General features: G+C 33.9%; 1 protein-coding gene across 1 annotated transcript in view; it reads left to right on the top strand.

Moving 5' to 3' along the window:
- The first annotated feature begins 771 nt into the window (after positions 1-771).
- The window catches only part of LOC113513499 (uncharacterized), a 29,982-nt gene continuing 18,069 nt past the window's right edge, over positions 772-12,684 (top strand). Inside the window, exon 1 of the mRNA XM_052896833.1 lies at positions 772-1,100. The gene's annotated coding sequence lies outside the window, so the exon portion shown is untranslated. The remainder of the gene's footprint in view (positions 1,101-12,684) is intronic.

The following is a 12,684-nucleotide window of genomic DNA, read 5'->3' as shown; positions in this document are numbered from 1 at the left end:
CCGCTGGTGTGTTACTAGCTAACTGCAACAACTTTTATATGTTTATTGTTATAACATATACTATGATAATACAATAACAACAGTCAACCAGAGGGAGACTTTGTACAAAAGTCGATTGCTTGGGTACCTCTGTCCCATTCGTGTATCAACCGTGAAGCAGTTGTATTTGCATGTCTGTGCTTCGGTTTGAAGGGTGGAATATGGCGTGAATTTACAGGGTACAGAGGAATAACACCTAAGTCCTCGGGAATGGCAACGCATGGGGGGTATCATGGACGAAACAGTGTACTCTGTTATGTCCATGGTACTGCTCATGTCTATAGGCGATGGTTACCACTTTCCATCAGGTGGGCCGTCAGCTTGTTTGCCAAGTTGTATAAAAAAAAAGTTAAAAATTACAGCAAATATAATTTTTAGCTATCGTGATACTACGCGAATATTTTAGACGCCATTCTAATACTATTAAAAAGAAATTATTACTGTTTTAGGGACCATTATGAATTAATAATAATTTTAACTTAGCATTCATAACTTTAGCTCGATGAAGTGTGTCAACGTCGCAATTATCTGTTAATTTTCAAAAACGTTCATGAGAACGTTTATAAATCTGTTAGAAATTTAGTTTATATTGGTCTTTAGAATAAAGATTTCTGTTTATTTTAGTTTGTGGTGGCCGATTTAAAACAACCAAGACGTGTCAATTTGGAGAAAAATAAATGACATTGGGGTAAAAATAAAAATCGCATCTGGCAATCCTGATTAAATGTCACTGTTTCGTTTTGTGCTTTTCGTTTCGCTAACTCTCGTTCTTGACGTTTGGTTTGTTTCGTCGTCGCATCAACACGTTTGACGACAAAATATTTTTAAGATGAGTATTTGAAACTAGTTTAAAATGAATTAATATTAGATAAAGAACAAGAACTTAACGCCCTTTAAAAAGCATTCTTTGTTACCTGTGAATGTTTACATATTACAACAAGTTTACGTGTCACGGACGTGTTCTATTTTTTTTTGTGTCGACGAGTGAACAAGTTTTCAAAATTGTGTGTTTCCTGACATCACAACACTAGTATTAAGTTTGCAAGACCTTGATTATTTAGGTAAGGATAACAACTTTTAAATAATACGTGTTACAATAAACGAGAACTTATAATACTATAGACCTATTTTTTTTCGAAATATAGGCAGTAAATACAAAACATACCTTTTAAATAACTATTTAACACAGTAACATTTTTATTCCAGTAATTTATTTATTTTATGAAATATATTTTGTTTAAAAAATAAGTACCAAAATTGTTTATTTACTAAATTAGCCAAGTTTGGTCTGTTTTTTTTTTTTATAGCGGGCACAATGAATAAAATATTTTTCGAATTTATACAAGATTTATATAGAAATAGATAAAGAAAATGTAAAAAAAAAATTACCCTAACATGCTGGGAGAGAATGCTTTTAGGATAAAGTTCATGGGTGTACAAGGACTCACATGTACTGATGAAGAAATAAACAATTAAAATAAAATTCATCCTAATTTGTAGTCCTCATATTTTATTAATTGTGCGTAGCAGTACCAATAAAGACTATAAGGGTACTCACTGACTGTTCTGTAATTTAATCCGATTAAGAATCAAATCTAAGATATCATTTTCACCAACTTCAAAAAAGGAAGAGGTCCTCAATTCAGTGGTATTTTTTTTAGTGTTTATTAGCTCATAACTCTGTCATCTATAAACCAATTTATAGATCTTATTTGTTACCTAAAAGGATATACTTTCATATTGGTTATATAAGTATTTTACCAAATCTGGGTAGTTTAGTTTTTTAGTCAGCATGACTTGATTTTTTTAAATCAAAATAATTGAATTTGAAGTCACAATTGAAGTCAGTTTTTTTTTTTTTTTTGTGGAAAAAATAATCTTGAGACAAATAATTCAAGTGGAATTATTTGTCTCAAGATTATTTTTGTTTTATTTGCAATAAATTATTTATGTATGAAAAATTAAAAATTAAAACAGGTACATTATATTATTATAAAACAAATTAAAGTTGTTGTAGAGAGTGAAGTGAACATGTGGGTTCATTATTGTTACATATCATGAGGTTAATGTTTATAATGTTTGCTAAATTAAATGTAATGTGAAAATTGGTGAAATCCATACGGGTATAATTTGAGTAAGTGATAAAATGTGGATTTCACTTTTCACATGTAGCTTACCTGTATGACTTAACATCTTATCTTACTATTATAATAAAATTGAAACTAGACAATGTCTGTGCATAAGAGATATTCAAGATAAAAATATTAAAACAATCATTTTTTGAAGTTTTTGTCTATCTGTATTTTTATTTTGGTATCATACATAAGCCACTGTACCAAATTGAATATGATTTTCACAGATATGTTCCTGAAAATGTAACTTAAAATCTGGTATAGATAGATAGATAAACACTTTATTTGAGCTATTTATGACACACATGTGTCATATGTGTTATCTACTTAAAAAATTTACACATACAAAGTTGCGAGCAGACACATAATAGAAAAAAGTATAAGTCTATAGCATTTTTGATACAAAATTTCACAATTAAATCCAAATTTCACTTATTGTAACAGGTATCTCATCACTTGTATCAAATAGGGAGCACAGAATGCCTAAATAACAGCACTGCTAAGTTAAAAAATATATACATACAGATGAGTTCTAAATTTAAAAATACACCACATATTGTACCTCAACTATTTACAACTTTCCTCTGATCTCACACAACGCAATACTAGGCCAATTAGCACCATATGTGAGAGAAGAGCTATCAAACTGAATCAGTTACAACTGAGTTATTGTTCCCAATGTTAAAGTATTTTCGAAACAATTTTCATTCTGTAACCAAAAGAAACATGATTTGTTCTCTGTGATAGATCTTATATTTATACTCTACCTATAGATATTTAACTAGAGGAATAACTAAATCCGAAATTAAAATGGCCAATTTTAAATTAAATACCAAAATAAATTATACATGTACACATATTTGTACTAATGAGTAAATAAATAAATAAATACATAACCAAATTAAATAGACATCTTCTAGTATATTTTTTTTGCAGTTATATGAATTAAATCCTGTAATAATTCATTTAAGAGTGCCATTTTCACCCCTGACCTTGTTAATCAAAAATAAATTAATACAAAAACCAAGATTTTGAATTGTGTAATCTTTTAAAAAAAGTAGGTTGGTATTCGTTTACATTTCCAGTTATTAGCGGCTATGTTTGTCTCCATTCGAATTAATATTCAATATTATCAAATAACGTCCCATAAAGTTACATCTGCAATGTTAATTAATATTTATTAATAAACAAAATACTGGTATAATATTATAATAGAGGTGAACTTTTATAGGAATTGCTTAGGTCATTGACTTACCTATATCTACAGTGAGGTAGCCTATGTATATTTTTTTTTAAATAGATAATTAAATCTATCTATATTTATAATAAATCTGTAGAGAGGTCAATTCTGTACATGAAATATATTTCCAAAATAACTATCAGGGGGTGATTAGTGATCGATACTGATGCCAAAAATGCAATCAGTAAAATTTTTGTCTGTCTATCTGTCTGTCCGTCTGTATGTGCGTTATAGAAACAAAAACTACTCGACGTATTTTAACGAAACTTGGTACAATTATTCTTCATACTCCTGGACAGGTTATAGTATACTTTTCATCACGCTACGATCAATAGGAGCAGAGCAGTGAAGGGAAATGTGTCTGTTACATCAAAACCACTGAACCGTGTGGAAGGACATAGGCTACTTATTTTACGAAAAACGACGGAAACGCGGACGAAGTCGCTGGTATTAGATATTTATTATAACCTAAAATTGTGTACCATAAAAAAATTAATCTAGATCGCCACCTTTCCATAAAAGTGCTCAACTATATTGGTGTTTATTTGCTCAGTTGTATAAAAAAAAATTATTGAATTTTTGTGATGTTAACTAGTATAACATCACATAAGATCCAATGATACTCCTTTTCTCCCAACAACTTGTCACCGATTCAGAACTCCATTCTTATCTGTTTCGGCACGGGTTTTATAATGAGTGATGATGGAATGGTAACCCTTGCTGCGCTGACGGTATACACTAGCGGGGCACCAGTGAGGGATGATAGGTGACGATGAAAGCAGGTCAGTTAGCCCATCGTGACGAATTGCACTAAAATTAACAACGATGGTTTCCAGAGGTTGACCTGATAGGGTATAATGTTGGCAATAGGTCCGTTTTTTTAATGGGTGATAATGGAATGGTAACCCCACCTGTGCTATTGGTATACGCTGGCTGATGGTGAGGGATATTTGATGAGGATGAAAAGGCAGGTCAGTTAGCTTATCGTAACGAATTCAACGATAAATTAGTCACCATGGTTTCCAGGGGGAACCGCGTGGAGGTCGATCTGATAGGAGTGTGTTGCTGGCAATGGGTCAGTTTGTTACTAACAATCACATTTTTCTCCGTATAGACACTGTATACTCATCATGAATAACTTCGTATATATAAGTGTATATTCCTTTTTAAAAGGCCGGCAGCACACCTGCAATACCGTTGGTGTTGTGGGTTATCACGGGCGGCGGTACTCACTTACCATCAGGTGAGCCGCATGCTCGTTTGCCACCTGTGTTGTAAAAAAAATATGCATTGTCTGAGGTTATTTAAATTTTCAATATCACTGCTAATTCTAAATATGTGTTATTATTGTGACTTCAAATGGAAGATTACAAACCGCATCCGAATTACTCTACACGAGAAATATTACACATACTGTGTACGGAGATAATAATTATAGCTGTGTACGCGGGAAAGTAGTGTATAGAACATACACTATTCTCTTTGCGTAAACGCGACGCGTAATGTTTGGTCACTTTCGAAACCATATAATTTAGATTATGTTTTCAAATTCAAATCGTATGCGAATGATGACCTCCATAATACGTAGGTTCAGTTTGTCGCATTCCATAAGCTATGAGGTTCGAGTCGCACCTTGACCGTGTTGAGATGACATTTTTACCTTTCATTTGATCCATATTTCATTATGTTTCGCAAAAAAAAAAAAAAAATTGATATGCATATAATAATAATGTCATATAAAGTTTCTGGTAATTAATTTGCATTTCAATGCAAATTTTATGTTTTATGACTCTTTTAATTTGTAATGAAATTGTATTGACACACAAAATTTTAAATTTTATTTTCATTTTTTGCGAAAACTTCTTAATATATATATTTTTTTATACAACTTAGAATGGCAAACAAGCTGACGGCCCACTTGATGGAAAGTGATAATCGTCGCCTATAGACATGAGCAGTACCATGGACATAACAGAGTATACTGTTTTGTCCATGATACCCCCATGCGTTGCCATTCCTGAGGACTCAGGTGTTATTTCTCCGTACCCAGTAAATTCACGCCATATTCCACCCTTCAAACCGAAACACAGCCATACAAACACAACTGCTTTACGGTTGAAATACGAATGGGAAAGAGTTACCCATGTCATATATTATAGATATTTAATATTTCTTATGTTCATAATAAAAATATATAGCCGTGACATAAGCTAAATTTTAGTATCTGTAATCTGTCTTTTTTTAATATTAATTCTTTTCTGAGCCGTTAAAGCTGATGTCAGGTCGCTTGGATGCTTGGATACTTTATTAAGCGACTTCAAAAAGTAGGAATTACTCAATTCGCCTGCATATCTTTTGTCTGTATGTTACGCGATATTTCCACCATTTCTTAATGGTGTCGTGCCCACGTTGATAACATATTAAAGCTGTTACGATCTGAGGGATTGATTTTTGCAATAAAATCTATTTGCAATAGATTTTTAACCAAAAAAGGACTGTTATAAGTTTGACATGTCTATAGCATCATAGCTCTTAAATAAATGACTGATTCTGATGTGTTCTTTGTTTGTTTAAAATCCGACGTGATCGAGATGGTTCTTAGCTACAATTTATGAAGATCTGTTCAGGCATTTCGGGGTTACTTAATTTTTTTTTTATTTTATTTATGTTGCTATTTTTGTCGATCTGTGTGGCATGAACAGTTTTTGTCACGTGTATCATATTCTTCTTTATTTTGATTAAATATGAAGATTTACCACGGGTGGGATGGGAAGGGATTCTTAGTCTTACGGATTACCAGTCCCATTTCTAATCATAGACTATATCAGGTCGACCTCCACGCGGTCCCCCTGGAAATCATCATGGTGAAGTCCAGGTGTATTTATTACGATGTGCTAACTATCCTGCCTTTCATTCTCATTTATCATCCCTCACTAGTACCCCGCCGGTGTATATACTTATGGTACCTGCTCACTTAATGCTCACTGGAATCCCCCCCCCCCCCCCCCAGCGTATACCATTAGCGCAGGCGGGGTTACCATTCCATTATCATGCATTAAAAAATGTTTAACACGTACCTATAAGTGTAATCACGGTTAAACCCGACTCCGTGGCATTCCACGACAACTTCCAATAGGTATAGGCAATAAAGAAAAAAATTAAGCACGATTATACTTCCATAATTTAATCGGACACATGCCAGCCATTTGCACTGCCTCTTTAATGCCTTCAATGTGTTTTGTTTAATATTCCACGTTAAGAGTGAATAATTTCTCACTTTCCACTTTCTAACACTTGCCCGTGACTCGCTTATTGAGTGGCAGGGCGGTGTTTTTAATTCGCATTTACGCTCTGAACAATGTCCATTATTTTTAAATGTCCATAAACATATTTATAATTACAATTGCCGTGTGGTCCAGGCATAGAACGGGCCACCTTTTCTATTCCCGTGGGTGTTGTAAGAGACGACTAAGGGAGGCCGACGGTTTTTTTTATGGGCGAAAATGGCATGGTAATCCCGCCTGCGCTCACGGTATACGCTGGGGGGGGGGGGATTCCAGTGAGCATTAAGTGAGCAGGTACCATAAGTATAAAGGTACCATAATACCGTAAGAATTCAATGATAACTTGGTCACGGTAGTTAAGATGATAAATGGGAAAGGGGAACAAGGGGAACCGTGTGGAGGACGATCTGATAGAGTATATCGATAGCAATGGGGACTGACCTCTCCATTACTAACAGTCCCTCTCAAGCCGACGGTTTGGCAGCAGCGTCCCTCTTAAAACTTAAATCCAAAGCCTAAATGCGGTTGCCAATCCGTCTGCCAAACGTGGCAACTACTGGCAAAGCCCCCCATGGGGGAGGCTTATATTCAGCAGTGGACAGTTAAAGGCTTATACGATGATGATGAAACATATTTACAAGTAAATTTTGCTCCGCCAGAAATATTTATCATTAACTTTACAATTAAACTTTTATCGTCACGAAAATAGTGGTATACTTATTGTATGGATAAAAGTATTAACATAGACACACACAAATAATTTAAGATTGTGTTCAATAAAAAAAAAAAAAAACTACTTCAGCTGTAGCAAAATCATTTATTTCTATTTAAAAACTAAGCTACTTCACTGATTTTGACAGAATTTCTATGGGTATCTCGTCATAGTCGTAGAATACTGACGGATCTATATATGTAATATTTGTCAGATCCGTCAGTATTCTACGACTATGACGATCTATTTGTAAGAATAATTTTTCAGATAAAAAATAAATTTCTAAATGAGTTAACTAACAGAGTTATAAAGTAACAGACATAAAAAAAAAACTGAATTAATAACCTCCTTCTTTTCGAAGTCGATTGAAAATAGACGAATTAAGAGCGTATTTCTATTAAAATTCGCTTAATAAAATAAATCGTAATATTGAATTTCTACAATTTGCATTGTTTTCTTAAGAATTGAATCTATTTTTGAAACCTTTATGTATAAGAGTCTTGACAGTCATTTGGGGGATTTTCTATAGACTAAAACCATTTGAATAGCCCCAATATACCTATATCTTTCGACATTGATCATCGTCGGTTTTGTGCCAAATAATTGTTACCAAGAATTTCACCTTTGTAATAACTAAGACAAATTAATGCTAATATATTCAACTGCGTATTTGCAAACATGACACAATATATGAACACGACAGCGACTTATCTAAATAACAGGGCATCGCATTTAAATTTATGACTGCGTGTTGACAAGTGATAAAATCGTATATACCAAAATGTCTCAAAAAGTGGAGCTCGATTGCTTAGGTACCTCTGTCCCATTCGTGTTTCAACCGTGAAGCAGCTGTGTTTGCATGGCTGTGTTTCGGTTTGGAGGGTGGGATATGGCGTGAATTTACTGGGTACAGAGTAATAATACCTGAGTCCTCAGGAATGGGAACGCATGGGGGTTATCATGGGCGAAACAGTATACTCTGTTATGTCCATGGTACTGCTCATGTCTATAGGCGACGGTTACCACTTTCCATCAGGTGGGACGTCAGCTTGTTTGCCATTCTAAGTTGTATAAAAAAACTAAGTTGTTTTTAATTAATTTAGATTTCCATAAAAGGAGATTTAACATTTTTATAATTGTTTTTCATGTAATTTTATGGTATATCATTGACTGACCCGATTTTGTCTCAAGTTTGTCCCATACATGTATATATTTTGTTAAAGTTTGATAAATATATCAGATACAGCATGTTTTATCTGATAGAGGAGTCGAGAGATTTATGAAAGTGCAGGAAGCAAGAGGTTCCCTCTGCCTACTATCGATGGAGAGGATTTTGATTTCAAATATAAAGAGTTTAGTAGCATAAATAGAGTCGAACTTTGCTTTTAAATTGGAGTTGTAAACAAATTCAATAATGGTTGCGAGGTGATGTTTGAGACCAAAATGCTACGTATCAGTATTCTGACTTTTACGGTAGAAATCATTAACAAACTTAATTAATTCGTAAGGTTGTAGTAAATATGAATTAGAAATATCTTATATTTTTATTAGGAAACAAGATCCTTCTATTTCCATGATATATATATAATAATTTTGATTTAAATCTATTACAATTTTTGTTCATATACATTCAACACATCGTAGTTAGATCTTTAGAATATAGATTTGGCTATGATATCAAATAGAAATTTTAATATTACACATAGGTTTGGAGAAAAGGCCTCTCGAAATCCTCGAATCCTTGCAGAATCGACCCCAGTCTGGCTATTCCGTCTGGAACTACAGCTGTGTGTTTCTTGTCTATGGTTTTTAAATGTTATAAATGTAACAGTGAATCTTACAATTATAAATAATAAAAACACAGATAAACCATGTGAACCGAACTACCATGTAATAACCGATTCATTAAATCTAAAGAATGGAACGGTTGCTAAATATCGTAGGAAATCTTTTGTATAGTTTACAATTTACACTATTTCATGATAATGTCCGTTCAAAAGTCAACCAAGTTCGACATTACTCCACAACGATTGTTTACCATAATCGGTCACAGGTGGCGTAACAGTTCCGTCAGAGAAGGCCATTTCTTTTTTCTCTTCCGTTGATGTAACGTTTATTTAAACTTCTGGCCGCGTACTTACACAGCTCGTTGTTTTACGTAGTGTACTCGTTTAGATGCTTGTTAATCTATAGATTTTTAAATAGATGAAAACTGGATAATAACTCGGCGTACGCTATTTTATGTTGGCGGGATAGATGTGGATGAAATTAAGGAATATATCGCGAAATGAAATTCGGAATTTTCGGACTCAATTTTGTGTTTTCATGCGTACCGAAATCAACCCAGTAAATGAAGTTAAACATTTGGTTTGTTATAAATCCTACCATGAAAGTCCAAAAGAACAATATTTTAACATTTTCAATATCTTTGAACGATGTTTATTATGTAATATTTAACATCAAATTTGTGGTTCGTTAGATCCCGAACTTTCGGAAAACATTTGTATGTAGGTCCTCAGGTCGGTTGGCCTATTGTAATGAATTTACCAGGAATTGGCCACTATGGTTTCTAATAGGATCATGTGTATATCAATGTAAATATTTTTCTTTCTGACATTAGTAGCAATTTCTCGTCTCAGTGCTTCGATGTTTGTCATGTAGTTATTATAATTATAAATTTTGTTAATGGACGAAAATGGAGTGGTATATCCATATAAGCTATTTTACATTTATGACGATTTCAGAATCAACAGCGATGGTATCTATAGGGAGACGGCGCAGTCGTCAGCCGTCAATATACCCTATATTACTAGTAACAGCATCTAGTTTCCTTTATTAGAAAATCTTCCATCTCCCTTTAATAGATTTATGCGCATTTGGCGGAGGTCACGCGAAGTATTCATTGTCTTTACGTAAGAGTAGCTTACCTATTGGATGATTATGTAATCGTTTAAAAAGTAATTTTTAATGTTCCAACAATTATTTATGGCACGTAGATCTATTAGACCTTAGCATCAACGCTAAGAAAGGGTAGCCAATCGGATTGATTAATTTGATATTCCTATCGTCTTTGCATAAATTAGCAATTCTCGACTTCTTTTCTGTATACATTTCTGGTCACGTTTAGGTTTTTTTTTTCTCTTTACGCAACCTGCAAGTAACTGTGCGGGTATGATGCTAAGAGGTTACTAATCACTACTAAGATACCAGCTTTTAATATAATTTTAGCGTAGATCAAGCCAGGCATCATTACTTTAAAATACAAAGTAGAAGATTGGATTGAAGCCCTTGTTACTTGGAATTTGCAAAGACATCTTCGAACTGGAAACAAATATGATTTTTGAAAATATTTTCTTATAACAAACCAAATTAATTTGAGTGGCTGCAATAGATCACCCCACTGTTCTGTGGATCTCTAATATGGTCGCCGAGACGTGGACATTTTAAGTTTACAACAACGCCAACAGTGATGGACACGTTGTTTTGCATACCTAAATGAGATCCCGGGTTCGATTCCCTGTCGGGCCAATTTTAGAAACAGACTTTTCTAAATTAGTTTAGTTCTGGGTGCTCTACACTATTCCCTGTTCCTCATAATATACAGTATTCAAACTTGAGGACCTAACAAATAGCAAAAAATTGTGTAGGACTTATTATTTATAAAAAATGCCCCATTAAAGTTATAGCGTTCATAACATTGTCATTAATTTCAAAACTGATTTTAATTGAAAAAAAACACTGTTGTCAACAACAATAGCAATTTCCGTCCAAGCAAATCATCAACGTAAGAAAAAGAAAACATCCATCCATGGTTCGCTATTTAGAAATCGCCGCTTTCAAAGAGCGTAACTACTGATCATTAAATTCAACCAAAACGTCTCAATTGCGAGCGCCCAGTTTCACTTGCGATTAGCAAATCCAAGGAATGATGACGATCTCCATTGAGACGGAGCTGCGTGAAATTGTGCAGCGAATCACTTTGACAGTGCGGACGATTCTAGTAGTGTTTTGTGTACGAAAGTTTTTTATGACAAACATGCTCAAGGCCCACCTGGTGGAAAGTGTAACCGTCGCCTATTGACATGAACAGTACCATGGACATAACAGTTTATTGTGTGGCCATTCCTGAGGAGGTATCATGCCTCTGTATCCTATAATTTCATTGTCCTATCCCACTCTTCAAACCAAAATACAGCGATGCAAATACAATTGCTTCACGGCAGAAGGACGAATAAGACAGAGGTACCCCAGCTGACGATTTTTGTACAAAGTCTCCCTTTGGTTGTTTGTCTAGATGGATACTTGTTTCGCTTTCGCGCAAAAATTATTGAATGGATTGAATGAAATTTGGTACATGGATAGGTTATATTCTAATTTAAAACATACTTTTATATAACTGTTTACGGTGATGAGTTCACGGGATACAACTAGTACATCCATAAATGGCATAATGTCCTAACTTTGGAATGTGGAAGTTAAATTATGGGGTATAAAGGTGGAGACATTACGGCTCTGTAATAAAACGAAATAAATATAGAAGTTATAAAAGAATCACTCATAACTATTTATTACGCAAAATTGTACGAAAAAGTTGACCCGCTTTTCTCGAAGCATTTGTATGGAGATACTCTATCTATATAATCTAAGTTTGAAACTGAGGTTTTTTTTTTAATTTAATCTTTAGAATTCCATACAGTTTTTGCTAATGGGTTACAAAAACAGGCTGGAACTGAGTTTTTTAGAGTGGTAGTCTTTAAATGTGTATTTGGATTTAATTAACCATTCTATTTTTATTGCCAAACGTTATTATTTACTTGCAAATTGCATAATAATATCATAATATTGTATAATAACATCATAACCTTCAAGGAAAAAAGGAAGGAGCATATTTCTTTTTAAAAGACTGGCAGCACATCTGCAATGCCGTTGGTGTTGTAGGTGATCATGGGCGGCGATAGTCACTTACCATCAGGTGAGCCGCATGCTCGTTTGTCCCCTGTGTTGTGGAAAAAAACCTTTAAATATAACTAATTAAGGTTTGTCCATACATACATGTTTCTAGGTTATTGAAACTCATACTTACACGCCGCGATGGATTCTACATACGCCATTTTACTAGAAGACGTTAACTGTTTTGTTGTTAGACAATTATCCATACCGAGTTAATGGTGGGCGGTTAACTTAATACAGTTAATATAACCGTTCGATTGTGTTGAGTCAATGTAATCGATTATGAACGGTATATCGCATAGTGAAGAATGGCTCGGTATCGTTGGA

This window comes from Galleria mellonella, unplaced genomic scaffold (assembly GCF_026898425.1).
Source record: "Galleria mellonella isolate WM207_F2 unplaced genomic scaffold, CSIRO_AGI_GalMel_v1 utg35, whole genome shotgun sequence".
Lineage (NCBI taxonomy): Eukaryota > Metazoa > Arthropoda > Insecta > Lepidoptera > Pyralidae > Galleria > Galleria mellonella.
The sequence above is the reverse complement of the archived record's forward strand: the minus strand, read 5'-3'. Positions and strand labels throughout refer to the sequence as shown.